The sequence below is a fragment of the Leptopilina boulardi genome, unplaced genomic scaffold (assembly GCF_019393585.1).
Source record: "Leptopilina boulardi isolate dan_hultmark-lab unplaced genomic scaffold, ZJU_Lbou_2.1 LbouV2_119, whole genome shotgun sequence".
Classification (NCBI taxonomy): Eukaryota; Metazoa; Arthropoda; class Insecta; order Hymenoptera; family Figitidae; genus Leptopilina; species Leptopilina boulardi.
This window is the reverse complement of record NW_026137662.1, coordinates 829,996-845,441: the sequence shown is the minus strand read 5'-3', so window position 1 is coordinate 845,441 and position 15,446 is coordinate 829,996.

Sequence of the window (15,446 nt, the reverse complement as noted above, 5' to 3'; positions counted from 1 at the left end):
AATCAAAATTGGTCAAAACTCTGACATACTCAGAAACGGAGGAGGTGTACAAGCGCTTTTAATTAGGCAAAATCAAAAATAGATTTTATTAAATATTTTAGATGTACTAAATACTTATAAACATCAATAGATTGTATAAAGAGTTGACCCTCTTTATGTATTTTCACTTCAAAAATCAAAAATATAACCTAAAAATTTTGGGAGCTTAGGTACCTTTTGTCGCGGAGCGTCACATATAAGGGAGAGTCCAGAATTGAACGTCGATGTATCATTCTGTCTTTGTACCTCCCATTATCTGTCCATAAGGCCGACGAGTCGCTATCAACGCGTCGACGTTCAAAAACCACCTATTCTGAGGCGTTTACGACGTTCTTCAATTTTCTCGCTATAAGCACTATGAGCATAAGTCTATCTTTTTCTATCTAATGGGACTAGAAAAAGATAGACTCATGCTCGTAGTGCAAAAGAGAGAATGTCGTAAACGCCTCTAAACTTTCCCTTACCTCACAAGTTTTATAGGTCCATTCCACAATAGCTAAACGCAAAGTTAAAGCGCACGCAAAGATGACGCGCGCGTTGGTTTGATTGGTTAGAACCAACGCGCGCGTCATCTTTGCGTGCGCTTTAACTTTGCGTTTAGCTATTGTGGAATGGACCATACGTATTTGAGGAGACGCTTGCTTTTCACCGAACTGTCAATACGTCGAGCAGACAAAATGTCGAATGGCAAATTGTCAATTGGACAAAATATTGAATCGCAAATACGTCGAATGGACAAAATATCGAAACGCTAATACGTCAAACAGACGAAATGTCGAAAAGCCAAAACGTCGAAAAGCCAATACGTCGAAACGCCAATACATCGAACAGACAAAATGTCGAAAAGCCAAAATGTTGAATATTTTATTTGGATTGAGTTAATATTAACTCAATCCAATTAAAATATTCGACATTTTGTCTGTTCGACGTATTGGCTTTTCGACGTTTCGACATTTTAGCTTTTCGACATTTTGTCTGTTCGACGTCTTGGCTTTTCGAAATTTTGTCTGTTCGACGCATTAGCGTTCCGATATTTTGTCCATTCGACGTATTTGCGATTCGATATTTTGTCCAATCGACAATTTGCCATTCGACATTTTGTCTGCTCGACGTATTGACAGTTCGGTGAAAAGCAAGCGTCTCGTATTTGAGGTATTTTACATCTCTTGTACTGCGCATGGCTGTTTCCGAAAAGGAATTTTTAGCGCACTTTTGATAAAGTGTATACTCAGGAAATATGCAGTGTCCTTTTTTTCACACGGAAAAACAAGGACACTGCATACTTCCCAAGTATACACTTTATCAAAAGGGCGCTAAAAATCCAAATTCGGAAATGGCCTAGAGCTGCGACTGTGTAGGCGGTTCCAGAATAGGTGCAAAAAGCAAGTGCAAGCTGTGCAAGTACAAGTCCGAATGCAAATCCCATGAGTGCAAGAGAGATAGATAGACTAACTATCTATTTCGCATTCATTAGATTGGCACTTGGACTTGTACTTGCTTTTGCACCTATTCTGGAACCGCCTTTATGGTACGGTCATAGCTTACCTGCATGCGGAAAGATGTGGCAAGGGAGCGGCATGAGTGTGAGCCAGTGGCGCACATTGGTTTTCGGAGAAGGAGAGCGGCGCTAACTTCTTGGGACCCCCCCCCTGCAAAAATTCTGACAAGCAAAAAAAAATTGCATGAAGGCGTAAAGTGTCATTTCCCATGTAACTTACAAATGGTTTCACCCTTTTTCTAAAAACAAAACATTTTGATAATTGTTTAATCAAAGTTAAAAATACGCGTGTTCATGCAATTTTTCAACTCAATATGTTTCAGCTCATTTTTATATGTAAAATTTTAATTTTTTATTTATATTTTTATCCACCCTCTGGACACCACCCACCCTTAGACCAGGGGGAGCGGCCGCTCCCCCTGCTCCAGCCGAGTGTGCGCCACTGGTGTGAGCGGAAAACACTCCTTCATGGCCTAGATACAAAACGCGGCAAGGGGACTGCAGCCTGAGTAAACCTGTATACTGAAACGACATGTCCTATGCAAGTTACTTAAAATGATTCTACAGTAAATCTGAATCTGTGAGTCCCCGACTTGGCTGGACGATTGCATGAGAGATACAAAGATATAAATAGTATTTTGGACAAGCGAATCGACACAAAAAAATTTCATAACTGTGAAAATTCTGAATGTGATTGACTTTATAAAAATTCCATATAAATGAAACTTTTAGTACCGACAATCAGATTTACATACATGTAAGTTTCCGTACTTAGGCCATTTCCTTAGCGAGAGAAACGATTGTTTGTGATTACCATTTCGTTAGTAAGAGTATTTTTGCTAATTTAAATTAGTTAGTACCATTTACTTAGTAAGGTAACTAATTAAATAGTTATTCTAACAAACTAATTAGTTAAACTAACTAATAAAATAGTTATGCCAACAAATAAAAATAGTAACCACACGGAAAGAATTTTGAGACATCTGCTGTGCGGATGCCTCGAGAACTACATGACATGCGCTGTACATTCACATCGCACGTCCCATGTCTCGAAAATGTACGTGTGATGTGCATTTTCGAGACATGAGGCGTGTTTTCTTTGCGCATTTGCTTTGCGCATCGCAAGATCGTCTGCTATAACGTAGTCTATGTCTCGAAAATGCACATCACACGTACATAACTCAAGCACAAACGATGCGTGGTAGGCAGCGCATGTGATGTCTCGAAATTCTTTCCGTGCACAACTAATAAATTAGCAGCGATATAGTTTACTAACTAAAAATGGTCACCTCGAAAATGGTAACCCCAACCAATCTTATCTCTCAGTGCACTTAAGGCCAACGCACAATAACTTCGTGATCGAGTTGCATGAGTTAGAAAAGGATACGTATATATCTCAGTCTTTCTAACTCATTGTTGTTTCACGTTCGCGAAGCTATTCTGCTTAGGCCTTTATAGAAACTCCTTTATATCTATTGAAGAAAGGTATAGTATAAGAGAATAATTTTTTATCAGCGTCTTCATTTACGTCTTCTTCGATTCGCACGAGATAGATAAAGATTAAAAATATGGAGATAGAAGTGTAAGTATATACATAAATATATATATAATTTTTATTTTCAGCCTATTGGCCCAGGAATGAACTTGGTTCAAATTATTACTACTAACATATATTCCTAACATATTAGCATTTATCCTTTTTATGCTCGCGTCACTTCCATATTTTTAATATCTTTAAAATACACTATTTAACATTTTATACCTTATATTATTTTTTGTACTTTATTTTATCAAATCTATTGACTTTAGATATATATACATTTTTTCTTCCATATTCTTTGCTCTGATTCCCTTAACAATATTTTTAGAAACTCTATATCTATTTTACCCTTTTTGTTTATTACAATTTGTATTTTATCAATCGCAGTATTTAAGAATCCCTGTGTCAATTTTTTTGTAACCTCGCATTCCTCCAACAAGTGCGCTCTAATGTACACGGGTTAAACGTTGACACTTTTATTTTTTTACTATCTTGTCTTTCGATATCTTTACATCTTTCCTAAACTTCCAGAGAAGTGTATATATTTATAATTAAACAATATAGGGTATACTAAGATATTGAAGGGCATTATACGCAATCCCAAAAATGCATTATTACATTATTAAAAGAAGAAAGTAAACTCGACTACTTGAGTACATTTTCCCTCTTTCATATAATTTGAATTATATTTTTTCAAAAAAAAATATATATATAAATATATTATATATATTACACACTTAGTAACTATTTTTAATTCTATTAGTAATAATAATTCGCTTACAGTTGTTATCAATTTAATAAAAAATTTACGTTTTTTGAAAGCTCATAACCAAACTTTTCAATTGTGCCATAGATCGTTATTCCGTCGAGCTCTTCAAATATTGTTTTATTAAACATAGCTTAATATGAAGTGGTTTAAATGTACTCATTATTAATATACTAAGTTATTAATTTTATACCGTAGAAAAATGTAACGAGAAAATGTAATTTTTATATCAACATTAAAGATTGATGTTCTTCTTTATGATATTATAGTTTTGCGTTGAAGAACAAACTACTATTTTATATTAAATTAATTAATAAATTAATAATTATTTTTTATAAAGGATATATTACAATTAATATTTTTGGGAATTTTTTTTTAGTCTATTAAATAGGCGTGGTAATGTTTACCATTACGAAAGACATCAGTACCTGGTACAGAGAGTGAACAATGGAGTAAAGTAAGTAATACATATATTATAATTATGATCGGAGGAATATGCCACTTGTCTGAATTATTATTATTTTGATTAAATACTGTAATAAAAATATAATTTCTCAAATGTGCTTGATACGTACGATTAAAGGAACTTATTCTGTTAAAAAAAGAATAAAAAGTAATTTATTTGGAAACAATCACTACGAGCGTGTAATAGTGACAACCGACCATTTTCTTAAAGGCACACAGCCTTTTCATTTTAGGCAGACCAGAATACCATTGTCTTCAATGACGCGGACTCTAATATATTTTAGTTGAAAATTCATTGATCCGATTTTCATAAATCTTCTAGATCAATTATTATTCATTTTTCTTATCAACAAAATATACAAAAAAAATTAAAAATTAATTGCAAAAAACCGCAAATAGCCACAACATTGGCAAAATAATATTCTGTACAATGTGTTCTCACGTCGAACTCATGCCATAGAGTGAGACTAAAGTAGAAAAGTGGCTTTAAAAACCTGTGCTGATTGAAGCTATTGTAAACGTCACATTTATTGAAACAATTATAAAATTTGGGACGCATTAATAAGCTGTAAAGAAATTTTTTTTAGAATTTTGATTTAACAGAATCTCATTCTGTAAAATATTAATTTTGCGCAGAATATTTATTTGTTCGAATATTAATGTTTTCGAAAATACAAATGTTCGAAAATTAATTTGACAGTGTTTTTATTTAGATGAAAATTAATTTGACAGAAATTTAATTTGATCGAAACAGAAATGATTCTGCCAGAAATAATTCGGCGGGAATTATTTGTGTCCCATTGATTTTCGACCATTTAAATTTTCTAGAACATTAATATTCGAGCAAATTAATATTCTTTCTTATTTCCTTTTTGCAAAAATAAGATTTTTTTAAATTGCAATTCTGGAAAATTAATATTCTACAAGACAACGTTTCGATAAATTTGCATTTTATAAATCATTAATATTAATAATTGATATAATTAATATTCATAAAAGTATATGATAATATACTCTTTGTAATAATAATTATCTGAAAAATTGTTTGATAACTTTACAATGTAATATACCCAAGTAGCACGTAATATTACAGTAATATTACTGTAATATTAAGTGCTACTTGGGAAAGTATCTGTTTAATGTGTTCGTTATAAGAGACATTTTTTCAAACATTTTTATAGCCTCCCCTGATCGAGCACGTTTAGGCGCTTCCAGTGTAATTGAGAGCTATGAAGCTGAATCCGGAATGAGCCCGTAAACGGTACATTATAACTTTAACGTCAATGTAGACTCAGCATGATGGTTGAGGGTTTTTGGTTTCAGAGCCAACTCATCAGAAGACTTTCAAGAATGAGTTATAAAAACTCTTTTTTTTATTAGAATTATTGACTTTAAATAAAAACAAAATGTAACGAACTCTTAATTTATTATAATAATTTAAGCTACATTTATATTTTTTGTGATGCGTATGAATATCCCATAACAATCATTAGCTAGTTTTTTCATTTGACAGAATTTCTTTTTAAACGAATTTTCATTTTTCGAATTAGCATTTGAATTGAGGTGTTTGCACACCTCACATTCAAAATATTTTAAATTCTCCGCTAAAAAATTTCATCTGTACAAAATATAGATGGTCACAAGTTTTCGGTATATCGAAAACTTGTGAGGTGTGCAAACGCCTTTACTTTCTTTGTGAACAAAATTTTATTTAACATAATTTTTAGGTACCGAATTTTTATTTTAACAAATTTCTTTTTATCCACCTTTAATTTAAAAGTATTATAATTTAACTCAATTTTAGTTTATCATAATTCTCATTTATGTTTTTTGAATTAATGTTTAATAGAATTTAAATTAACAAGAATTTATACACGGAGAAACTTTAATTTATAAAATTTGATATTATAATACTAAATTTTACAAAAAGCCAATAGTAAACGAGGATATAGCTCACCTTTGTGAAAATTACTATTTAAATATTATACTGAGTGAGTATTCTTAATTTGGAAAGAGTAATATAATAATTATGGATTTATATTTCTAAACAGTAGAAAATTTTAATGAAAAAAATAGGAAACTGAAGTTGGTGAATCGTTGAAAACGAGCTTTATAAATATATTAATAACTGAAAAAGAATTATGAAATTTACAAAAACTATGGTAAATATCCATCCCATGTGAAAATAAAATTACTATAGTATTTTGGGAATATTGACATAAAAGTTTTTAGCCCTCCACAATAATAGAAAAAAAATTACTACTACATACTAAATTTTACCATAGTCGATATTAAATGTTCCAAGTTGCACCTTCAAATATCACAGTAAACATATTATATTATATATATCACACATATTACATATTCTTGAGGAACGCACGCTTTTAATACAATACAAAGAACTTATTCTAATAATACACACATTCACATAATCGTCGCAATACATGCTTGAGAAAAAAGGGAACTTCTTTATATACTAAACAACACAAAGTATTGCCGCTTGCGAGAGAATTTCTACAAATATATATCTAATTTAATATTTTAAATTTATTTAAATTTATTAATTAAAATATAAATTATTAGTATAAATAAAGTAAAATTTAAATTAAATTCTCAAAATTAAATATTATTCAGTAAATTTCATTTTGTGTTTCCTTCACTGTTTAACTTTTTGAATAATTTTAATTAAAAATTTGGAAAATTTCTTCAAAATTTTAACAATAATTCAAAAAATTTAGTTTTTTTAAAAAAGTTATTATTTTAAATAAATATAATAAATAAATTCTAAGAATTACTTTTTTACAATGATTACTTGATATATAATTTTTTGGAAACTATTTTTTGTTTTGATTTTTTATTAAAATTTTTCAATATTTGATTTTCATAAATTTTTATGAAACACTTAAAATAAATAAATTATTTTCAATAAAATACACAATAATAATAAACACATATTTAAAAATAATTTTTTATATGAAATTATACATTTGATTTAATTATTATTTAATTTATCTAATTTGTTAAATCTAAATATTGAATAAAATGTTCAAAATAGCCATTTCTCATATTTGCAAACTATATACTTAATACAAACATATTGATAATATTACTATTACGTGATTAAACCCAATCGGTTATATTCGGCAATAATCGGATATTTTTCGTACATCATCGGTAAAGTTCGACCAATCGAATGCTACTAAGAAATAAAATTCCTATTTTCAATGGGAATGTTTTCAAAAAACAATTTTAGATGTTACAATAACCAATTTTAAGATGAACAATATTTTTATCACCTCAGCTTCTTTCCAATAAAAATAGTAATATTTGTAAAACAGAGTGTAATATGTGAAATTTCAACTGCTACTTTTCATAATTATTCTAGTCAAAATTCTTTTTGTGAATATCTCTTTTTCCTAATTTACAATTATTACAATAAGGAGTTGGAATGATTAATAATTATTAATAATATACTATACTTTTAAATGATACCGATAAATTTATTTTGTAATACAGTAGTAGAAAATAATGTCATTTTTGTCACTTCATCCTCTCTTACTATTGATTTTTTGTAAAAATAATTATTATAATGTCAAATTTTACAAACTAAAGTTTCTCCGTGTACTTAACAGAATTTCAGTGTGATCAAATGTTTATTTAACAGAATATTCTTTCAACATAATTTCATTTAGCACACTTTTTATTCAAAAGAATTCTTAACACGAATTTTTATTTATCAGAATTATTATTCAACAAAATTTCGTCTGAGTCCAATTTTTAAAGCTCAGAGTTTTCATTAAACTAAATCTTCATTTGTCCGAATTTTTGTTAACACAAAATGTCATTTAATAGAAATCTTAAAACTGAGAATTTTCATTTATCCTACATTACAAATGATCGAATAATCAAGTGGCATAAATATTTTGGCGCCAATATTAAAATTGACCAATCACGATTTTCTTGACAGTTTCTGATTAGTGGACCCAGACGAAATTTTGTTTAATAATAATTCTGATAAATAAAAATTCGTTAATTCTGTTAAGTATAACTTCTTGTTAATTTAAATTCTATTAAACATTGATTCGAATAAAGTAAAATTCTATATAATCAAATTCTATAAAATGAAAATTCTAAATAATTCACATTACGGAATAATTATGCGCCCCAGAATATTCAATTAACATAATATTCTTCTTTTCAAATAATCATTTTATAGAAAGTGCAAATGGTCTTTTTTCCAAATTTTTTTTTTAATCGAAAAAATTTTTAAATAGAAAAATTTAAGGTAATATATAATAAAACCGTCTTCCTTACGTTAAGACGAATCGATTGGTGTATATAAAGCATACATTTGATTTAAATTTAAATATAATTAATGAAAGTTAAAAAATCAAAAATTCACATTTTGGTTATAAAATTTTGTATTTTAAATCAATTTAAATCAATTAAATAAGTGAAAGATATTTATTGCTTCCTCCGAGCAGAAAAAAATTTTTTGCTTCACACAATGAGGAAGCAAAATGTTCATGAAATGAACATGAAGGACCCCCTACTTGTTTTTAAGTGTATAATTTGAATTTAATTCTTTTAATATTCAACAATTTTGAAACGTTGCCGCGAACTTACAGCTATTTATCCTCAAAATGCGATATATAGTATGAAGTAATTATGTACAATAGACTCGTGACGATTTGTTTCAGCTTTCAGCTTTTCTTACATGCGCAGCTTGTTGTTATCGATGAAACCGCCCTGACCTAAGCTATTAGATTGAAGCAGGAAAATATGATGAAACCGTTGAAATAAATCATCTTTAAAACCTGATCTTATTTTCGTAATAAACATCAGATAAAATTATTTTGTTATTTTGACAATAAATAGCTAACAGTATTTTAGCACTTCTTACACCTTTTTTAAAAGTTTACGAAAATAAAATACAATAAAAAGTTTAATATAGGATAATTAACATTTGTTTGTAATAAATTGTAAATAATAATTTTCTATATACCAAATTTAGAAAGTAAATATCTTTACTTTACTAACATAAAATTATTAAATAATTGAGCTATTATAGTAAATTTAACTTGAGAAAATTGATTATTTGAAATAGAAGTAAAATATAATAATTTAATTAAAATTTTTTTTCAGTTATTGAGTTAACAAAATGAATAAATTTTTAAATTGATTAAAAAAATGATACAAGTTTTAATAAAATATTTCAAGAATATTTTGTTTAATAAAACTTTTATTTCGAAATAATTTGCTCAAAATTTTATAAATTATTTCTTGTTTGTTTTTGATATTTTAAGTTATAAATTAAGAAAAAATTTGGTTTTTTGTTCTAAGTCAAAAACTGAAAAAGATTTTCTACCGACCGTATACCTCTGCATAATAAGAGGGTTTTTGTGGATCGACTCTCAGCGCCGCCATTTTAATTTTTTTACCTTTTAAAAATAATTTTTTAATAGTTTAATATGTACTTAACAATAATATATAATTGATTTTTTAATTTATTTTATTCTGTTCTTGAAAAAAAATCTTAAAAATGGGTCTGATTTTTGGTCTTCACAGTAGTCTAACCCCTTAATATAAATAAGTAATAAAAAAAAACAATATTGTATAGGGTCAATTGGGATAAATGGGGACAAAAGGGGTTGGAGCTTTATTTACAGTTTTTAAATTAAGTTCAACGTCAATATTTTAACCTCAGATCACCTACAAGAGGTTCTGAGTATTGCCAAGCTTTTATCTTGACAATTGGCAGCAAGATAAAAAAAGTTATCGCTCAATGCATAAAAACTTGAAAATCAAAGTCAAGTCAAGTCATAAGGAATAAGAAAAAATTTTTGTATGATTTCTAAGTCTGTTTTTTTTCAAATGCGAGACAAAATACTGAAATAAAAAAATAATAAAAAAATTCCAATTGGTTTAACTATTATATATCTACTACAATTTTTAAAAGAAATTTTTCATCCCTTAATACAGTAATATACTTAAGGAATCTTTTTTCTTAAACCTTTCTTAGAAACTATGATGTCCCCATTTACCGCAAATTTTAGGAAATTTTCTAAATCTTGGTTAAATGGGGATAGTCAGTTTCATGCGTTTAAAGATTATCTAAATTTTTTTCTGATGCATAAAATTAATCCTGGAAATGTAAATAACAACTTTAAAAAATAAAAACTTACCTTTTAAAGGAAAAAACTTACGTAATTTTTGAAAAATAGGGATTTTGTCCCCATTTACCCCAACTGACCCTATATAACGAAGTAATATCTTCTGTGACGTACCTTTTTAATGTTAATTTTGGCATATTCTTCCGAAATGCTATAATAATAAATTAATTAGTTCATTCTTAGAATAATTGAATTTTGTTTTTATTTATATAATATTTTATTTCAGATATTTGATATGTCGATATCATAAAATGAAGTCGTGCCTAGCGTACGGTAATATTGCCAGAAATGGAAATTTTAAATTAACAAGAAATCATAACCATTTGCCGGACCTTCGAATAGAAAGAGAGCATTCGTTACGAAACGAACTAATAAACAGTGCCAGGTCGCAACCCGATTCCCTAAGGCAGCTACACAATAACATCGCCCCTATGTAATTTCCCCTTTCTTACTCCTCTAATGCAGAAAATAAAAAATTTTAACGGGACGCATGAATAAGTTCTGAAAATAAATTTGTAGAATTTTCATTTAATAGAATTTCATTAGATATAATTTTAATTAAACCGAATTTTATTTATTCGAATTTTTATTTAATGTAGTAGTCATTTCAAAAGATTTTTATTAGATAGAATTACCTACATTACATAGAATTTTCTTTTAGATGAATTTTCATTTGTTCGAATTATTATTTGATAAAATTTCTATATAAACTATTTTTCATATTACAGAATTTGTACTTAACAAAAAAATTAATTTTCATTTATAAGCCATTTCAAATGGACGAATAAACAATCAATGAAAAGATTTCGTCATATTTTTAAAAGTAACCAATTATGTTAAATGATATTTCGGTTAATTATAAATTTTGTAGTATGTAAAATCTGTTATATAGAAATTATGTTTAATAATAATTTCAACAAATGAAAATTCATCTATAAAAGAAAATTCTATGCAATGAAATTCTACTTAATACAAATTAATTAAAATAGTTAATGTGTTAAATAAAAATTCTATTAAGTGCATTTTCTATTATATAAGAATTCTCTAATATAGAAAATAGGTTTAATAAAAATTCTGCAAAATAATAATTCGAACATATAAAATTCGGCTCAATGAAAATTAAATCTAATGAAATTCTATTAACTAATTAATTAACTAATATAAACTAATCTACCCAAATAGCACAACTATTTGCAGCAATTTTGCAGCAAGTTTGCAATGCCAAGTTTGCAAAATTGCACTGCAAATTTGTGTCAAATAGCGAAATGTCCTTCCTTTTCCAAGTTTGCATTATAAGTTTGCAGGAAAATTTTTCAGAAAGTTTGCAGAAAAATTTCTTAGAAAGTTTGCAGAAAATTTTTTAGGAAATTTGCAGAAAAATTTCTTAGGAAGTTTGCAGAAAATTTTTATGTCAAACTTAAAGAAAACTTGCAAACATTTTTCGAATAAAATTTTGAAATTTTTGAGTTGTAAATATGATGATATTTTGTTACTGGATAACTTTTCTATGGAAAAGGCCACTAAAATCTATTGCGCAGCCCTAGGTGCCATAGATAAATACTGCGCATGACATGAACTTGAGCAAATAATTAGCAAGTTTTCTTCAAGTTTGACATAAAAATTTTCTGCAAACTTTCTAAGAAATTTTTCTGCAAACTTCTTAAAAAAAATTTCTGCAAACTGGTTAAGAAATTTTTCTGCAAACTTTCTGAAAAATTTTCCTGCAAACTTATAATGCAAACTTGGAAAAGGAAGGGCATTTCGCTATTTGACACAAATTTGCAGTGCAATTTTGCAAACTTGGCATTGCAAACTTGCTGCAAAATTGCTGCAAATAGTTGTGCTATTTGGGTATTCTAACTAATTTGTTTTCGTTCCTTTCAGGCATGGATGTGCTGAATTACGTGTTCCACTGGAACGCATTGCTGGAACTTTAAGAAGAATTCGCAGGACAGACGTCCCCCCAGATGCAGAAAATTTAACGGACTATGTAAACAAATTAAAAGAGGCACAATGGAGGCGTTTAACTGAGTTTGAAAACTTTTCATTAAAATTAGAGCTCATTAGAGAAGAGAACTTCTCTTCAGCTCTATTTTTAATAAATGAAGCTTCCGAAGAGCTTCTGCAAGATGGAGAATGTATACTGCACATTTCAAAGAAATGCATTCCATCTTCCCAATGGTCCGAACAACTATTTTCAATACTGAAAATAGTTGACAATTATGTGAGTTTAATAGACTAACATAAATTATCATAAAAATTAACATAAATTTCTGTTAAAACAATATACTTCCTCCATAAAGAAGCAAATTCGTAACCAATGACTTTTTTCCAGGAAAATAAAAAATCTAGTTCTTGTTTTAATATTCAAGTTATATCCTCTTTTCCATTCTTAAATAAATAATTAAAATTTTTTTAGGCATTTCCGTGTGCATGGGCAGTCATGGAGGGAGAGACTTCAGATGAATACAAGGCAATTTTGAGATATATAAAAAATATAATTCCCAATTTTAAAATGGATGTTTTAATCGCACCTCACAATAATAATATAAGATCGGCAATTTCATCCATATTTCCTGATGCTGAAATCCTTCAAGATTTGTATAGTTATCAAGAGGTAATATTTTGTAATTATTATTTTTTCTTGAATCAATCGACGTTAACTGTGAAGAAGTATTTTGATAATTGTTGGAAAATTAAAAACATTCATGAATATTGTTGGTTCATAACAAAATAAAAATAAAACACTTTTAACCATTTGTTGAAATTTAAAATTTTTATATAGTTTTTTTATACTAACATATTTCAGCAAATTTTTTTAACCTTATTAGAAGGAGTAACTGGGGTGTCTAGACACCCTTAGCAAAATTCAAATGTTCGACAAATTTTTCATTTCCGCAAGTCTTGTTCAACTTTGTTTTATTTTATCAAAAAAATCAATAAAACTATTGTTTTCCTTACTAAAAAACCAATAAAGAACTATATATAATTAGTTTTATGTTACATAGAAACTTTTTACACAAGTTCAAAGTTGGGGGTGTCTAGACCCAGTTACCCTTCCCTAGTGAAAAAAACACGTATAATTATACATATAATAATACGTATAATTATACGTACTATTATACGTATTATTATACGTATTATTATACGTATATTTATACGTGTTTTTTTTCAATAGGGTTTAGAGGGTGAGAAAATTAAGTTACTCCTTCTATGGTTAAAAATAGTAATAAATTAAAAATCTAGAGTAGGGATTGTAATTAAACTTATATGAAATGTACATTGGGCTTCTATATATTTCATTACAAACCTTGCCCTAGGAAGTAGAAAGTACATTTATTTAAATATCAAAAAAATCACCATTGATTTATATCAAAAAAATTTTAAATTATGAATTTTGTAAAACACGTTGCTGAAATATGTTAGTATCAAAAAAGTATATGAAAGTCAAAAAATGGTTAAAAGAATTTTAATTTAACAGAATTCTCACTCAATTGAATGTTATGTGATTTTAATTTTTAAATAATAGAAATTCCAATTCACCAAATTTCAATTTTAATTTGTTCGAATTTGTAATTGATAGAATTTTTAAAACGCCGAATTTTCATTTGTTGGAAATTACAAATGACCGAACAAACAATCAACAAAAATATGTCAACCCAATTTTTTAAATTGACAATTACGATTTTCTTTAGAATTTCTAATTGATCAATTTTAAAAATTGTTCAGAAATCTTTCTACCGATTGTTTGTTTGGCCATATGTAATTTAGGATAAATGAAAATTCGTCATCTTAAAAATTCTTGCTAATTAAAATTCGTTTAATTGAAATTTCTGCTATTTAAAAATTCAAATCACATAAAACTCGATTGAATGAGTATTCTGTAAAACTAAAATTCGATTAATTTATTAGTATTTTTTTTGTATTTATAAATAAAAATATTTTTTTTGTAAAATTTTAGAATGTCTACAAATTAATAGAGAAGAACAATTGCGTTATAAATTATATTATAAAAGTTAATGAAGACGGAACGGAGGAAGAAATGGAGGATACGAATGAGGAAACAAGGGAAAATAAAATAAGAAAATTAATATTATCTTTGCTGTCTTTGGTTTTTCTTCCTCCAACAAGAATTAGACAAGGATATTTAAAAATTAAAGAATTAACGGGGAACGAAAATTTGAGTGAGGAAGTTCAATCTATACTGACAGAGTTTGAAACCACATGGCTTGAAACTGTAACACCAAGGAATATGTCAGTTTTTAATCAAACCATTTGTGTTTCACAGGCAGTTACTAATTATGTCTGTTTATTACAAAATAAAATTGGCGACTTCCCACAAGTGTGGACATTCAGTGGTAAGTAATTTTTATGTTTGAGATTCTTGATAAATATTTTACCACCAAAATTATAAAATTATGAATTACAAATTCAAAATATGTATTACCTACATTTAAATATTTTTTTGTAAAAGCATAGAAAACTCGATCAGCGTTATAAATTAAGCTTAAAATTGATACAAAATTGTTTTTTTGTCTCTGTTTTGAAATTAGAATTATTATACAAAATTTCAGATGCAAATTATTAAGGTTAGAATAGTGAAAATTAAAAATTATACACCCAGAAAAACGTTTTTTTATATAAAGTTTAAGAAAAGTTTTTTGTAATTAAATGAAAATTTAATATGTATAAAAAATGTTTTTAATTTAAAGAAATACTTTTCAAACAAAGTTTTATTTAAAATAGAGAATGTTTCTTTAAATCGAATAAATTTTCTTTAAATTGAAGAAAACATTTTGTTGGCCCTTTTTTGATTCAAAGAAGCATTTTTCTAGTTACAGATTAAAAAAGGTCTTCATGTTGACTAACATTTTACAGCCGAATTTCATAGCATTTTTTTTAGTATAAACCGAATCTAAAATTGGATAGACTTATTTTTCCAATAATTTTAAGGTGCCAAATAAC